Below are 4,820 nucleotides of genomic sequence, written 5' to 3'. Positions count from 1 at the left end.
CTTTCATAAATTGCTTTTTTAAATTGTTGGTTGGGTTTAGGAAAGTGGGTGGGTGGGTCAATCGTTGCTTTTGAAAATACTATTGGTTGGGTTTAGAGGAGAAGAAGGGTGGGTCAGTCGATCAGTCAGTCATTCAGACAGTCAGTCAACAGCAGCCTCTGGTGGATTTGTGCGAGAAGAGCAAGCACGAATGGCACTTACGAGAGAAATTTGAGACCTCAAAAAGCATACACAGTGGCCTCTGGTAGATTCGCAATAACAAAAACTGCAAAAAGAAAAACATAGCTCCTGAGACGTATTTGGCACTCTCCAGAAATGTATATAGAGGTACGTTTTTTTTTTTATGAGCCTGGTTGTCAGTCTGACATTATGAGTTTAAACAACCAACCAGTTTGTCAAAATCTACCTTACTAGCATATGCTTTTTTCAGCAAGGATGAATAAGATTTTTTTGTATTGCTTTCTTTTTGTTTTCTTGTTTATTCCAAAGTGGTATAAGATACATCACAAAGTTATCAATTAGCATTAGCATTTGCGTTAACTAAAAGCGCTTTCAAACTCTTTACACGATAGTCTTGAGCAGGAAAAATAAGCTCTCCAAAACAAACCCAGAGCTGTTAAAACATTTATTATAATACTGTTTAATACAACATTTAATAGCTAGCAAAGAACTTTCAGATGACCTTGGTTCAGTAACATTCATTTCTTCCCAGCACCCACTAGGGCATGAATAATAAATATGGATGAATTGTTTGACTATTTCCTGGCTTTATTTATATTGCTGTTGTTGATATTGTAGTCACATTCAGTAGCATGTTGTTTTTTCAGGAAATACATTTGTTCGCCTACTTAAAAATGACCACTTGTTTCATATATGTTTAATGTATTAATGTTGAGGTCTGTATGTCACATTTTAGGATATTTTGCACACATTTTTTTGATAATCACTCTGCTCTCTCTGCTCTGACAGTACATAAACATGAGATGAATATAACAATCTTAGAGGAAATATCTAATCTAAATTGGTCACTGTTACATTGACGGAAGCTTTAAATATTGATAATTTCACATATTAAATCTTGACAGTCTAAAAGGACAATATTTTTGGTTACACTTTATTTTAAGGTGTCTCTGATACAGCGTAACTATTGATTTGACTATTGAGTAATATTAATTAAATAGACTTACTACATGGTTATGTTTAGGTTTAGAGCTAATTACCACCCGCTTCGAATGTCATCACTCGATTGAATGGCCATTCACATGGTTAATCAGCTATACTAATTGAGAAGACTCCAGATCCAGATCTGTTTTTACATTACTGTGACGGTTGGGTTTGGGGTTGATGTAGAGGTAGACGTTAATAAAATACAATTAATGGGAAATTTAATCAATAATATAAATAATTCTCGTTAACTTCCGGCCACAACCGTATATGATCTATAGCTGATTAACCATGTGGATGGATGATAGCAACCTTCTGAGTCTACCAGTTGGCGCAGAAGGCCCCTACTGGCCCATATCTATCAGCTGATAACCTCTAAAAACGGCCATTCAATCGAGTGATAACATTCAAATCGACTGTAATTATTAAGTGTAATTATCCATAATTAACCAAAATTACTATAGTAAGTGTATAAAACAAGCATAACAGGGACAACTTAACATAAAGTTGTTATTAACTGCATTCATATTGACATTTGCATGCTATTTATTTCACTTTATACTAGGGGGCTGTTAAATGACTGTAATTGGCTGATGAACATTTCAAGGTAAAACACAACTAAAGTAGGCATTACAGTTCCATATCAATATGCTGAATGATTTATTATCGAATTGATAACACATTCAATTGATTTTTAATGATTAATTTTTGCTAAAATAATGTACAATCAATGTCGTGGCGCTATAAAACCTTAGGTGTGCATTGTTTTTCAATAATTAGATGGCCAGTCATCAATTATTTCTTACGTGATGTACTGTATGTTTAAAACTCGCCATCACATGTAGAATTCTTATATAAACATGAAACATGAAACATAAACTGAAGTGCAGCTTATTCATTTATTTTAGTATACAATATCTTCAAAATTAAAAATAATAAACCAGAAAGCAATTCAGAAAGAAAATTTAGGTAATCTAATAAGATAATTGTTTAATTAATGGTATATTTATGCAAATACAAAGTCAAGATATCTAAAAAGTAATACTTAAAAAAAGAGCTTGTATGTTTTTTTTTTTAGGATTTTGTTTCTTGCAGTGTCAGGAGAAAGAGAAAGCCATGAAGTTGTAAGAACAAATACCATTTCTCTGTATTAATCCTTTACATAAAACCACAGATATCTTTATTAATCTTAGACTTGCATTTACATCACCTCTGTTATTTCTTTCACCGAGATACATCTCAGAGTATATCTATATGTATCTAGTTCTCTTTTAAATGAAGCTACAGCACAATATAATCCACAGCTCAGCGAGAAAAGCTAGTGTCATGAATACTGCATCATTCCTGTACCAATGCAGGAAAGCAGAATAAGGAACCAAAAACGTACTGTGTGTGTGTGTGAGTGCACATAATGTCATTAACCCTCTGTTCTGCTCTACATCTGTAATGGTCTGCTAGGTCAAAAGTAGACAGTTGCTACATACCATCACAAATGATCATAACCCTCTTAATGGTGCAATGGGTCCCAATTACACCCAACAATATGACAGCTGCTGCAACAATGCACACACACACACCGTTCATTATAGAAGAGAGACTGCTGGCCCTTCCACCAGCACTTGCAATACACATTCTCACACACACACACTCCATCTCTCTCTCACACACACCTCCGTCTGATGGCAGAAAGCAGAGAGAGGAGATTGTTAGCAGAGAGAGGTCATTCTGGAGGCCAGTGTCTCAGTAATCCCAACAGAACAGACTCTAAAACACAACGTATACAATTAAAGTGAATCAGAACGGAGGCTTCGTCCATCCTAAATCTGGTACATTACAAGCGTTTCCAATTATTTTGATTATCCGCAAACATTCGGACAAAGTCGGGCTAATTATTTCACCCCAGAAAGCAAATGTCGGTAATGATATTTTTTGTTTGTCAGAAGCGAAATGGGTTCAATCTGAGACTTTTCAACTGCGAAAAGCATTACTGGAAGAAATTACGGTAAATTTCTCCAATTATTTTTCATCTGACGAGCTCTCTGATGGCAGTGTTGCCTTTTAAAAAAAAGGTCTGAGGAGAAAAGTAAAAGCTTTCACTTTATTGTCTTCATAATTAATATTCTTTAAGAATACAAGCTTTGCGGCCAAAGACCAACAGAGGCAGCAGATCATGGGTTATTATTTTTCTTAAACTAATCATCTAAATATTAATTGCACAGTTTGAGGCCCAGTGGAATATGTATAACTACTGGCTATGTTTTAAAAGTCCTCTGCTTTCTTTTTTGGCGGTTTATTGGAGATATTATTCATCCCGGTTGACTGCTTGTTCTCTGGCTTCAAGATCATTGAGTCATTTGTGACTCATTTGAAGACTTCATCTCAACTTACTGAATTTTTTACATAATTTATTAATGAGAGATGGAAATTTAGGTACTTTCTTTGGTCTCTGAGATGAGGACGGGGTCTCAGTGGAGAATGGGGCAGGTTAAAATTTTTATGCATCTCTTTATGCAAGCAGGATGTTAGAAAGTGATCCAAGGTTTGACACAACTTAAGCTCCATGCCACAGATCCTGTTGATTTCTAATGAAAAAAATTATCATCACCCAGTTTATAAACATAAAATCGTGTTTGCAAATGCATTTAAAACATGTAACTATAAAGCTGACTATGGAAATTCTATCAGTTATAGTTACATGACTATAACTATACATCAGTTATTCATTTTTCCAAACCTGCTTGTATTTCTACCTTGTTTTCAATATAATAGTACAAATGAAAAAACAAACAAACATTTATTTATTAATTTTCCTTCAGCTTAGTCTCTATTCTAGAGGTCGCCACAGTGGAATGAACCACTAACTATTCCAGCATATGTTTTACGTAGCGGATGCCCTTCCGGCTGCAAACCAGTACTGGGAAACACCCACACACACTCATTCACACACACACACTACAGACAATTTAGTTTATTCAATTCTTCTATACTGGGGTGCATTTCCGAAAACCATTGTTAACTAAGGTCGCAAGTTCCATCGTTATAAACATAATTCATTGATTTGGCATTTCCCAAATCCATCGTTCCAACAAAAATTCACAAACTGCATTGCTAACTTGTATGCTTGCCTCTGGAATTGCTGGTGTTAGAATCATAGTTACTAACTGTGTTCTATTCCTATTTATCCCCTTCACATTTATACTCGGAATGATAAAAAAGCATTAAAGTCATCTCTCTTAGGCGTTATTTGCTTTCAAAGTATTTTTACAGTTCAGTTTTAGTGATCTTTATGCTGACAATTGCGTTTCCTTCATATAGTGCACTTTGAATATATTAATGTCATCTTGAACACTGCCGTGGCTCATGACGAAAGCTATAGGTGACTTATTATTTCAAAAAAAGCGGAATTTACGTTACATCTCCAAAAAAACAAAGCATACGTTGATGCTTTTAATTTATAGTAGGTTATAGATTAAGTATCTGTACTGTATTTGACATAGACCTGTTGGTTAGAGCATTTCTGAAGTGGTTTGCATGTGTCAAATTGAAAAAGTAGACTTTTCAAAAATTTTAAATAAAACAAAATCCTACTTAATAATAATAATAATAATAGTAATAATAATAATAGTAATAATAATAATAATAATAATAATAATAAT

Source organism: Danio aesculapii, chromosome 11, assembly GCF_903798145.1.
Source record: "Danio aesculapii chromosome 11, fDanAes4.1, whole genome shotgun sequence".
In the NCBI taxonomy this organism is placed as follows: domain Eukaryota; kingdom Metazoa; phylum Chordata; class Actinopteri; order Cypriniformes; family Danionidae; genus Danio; species Danio aesculapii.
Note: the sequence above shows the minus strand (reverse complement) of the source record.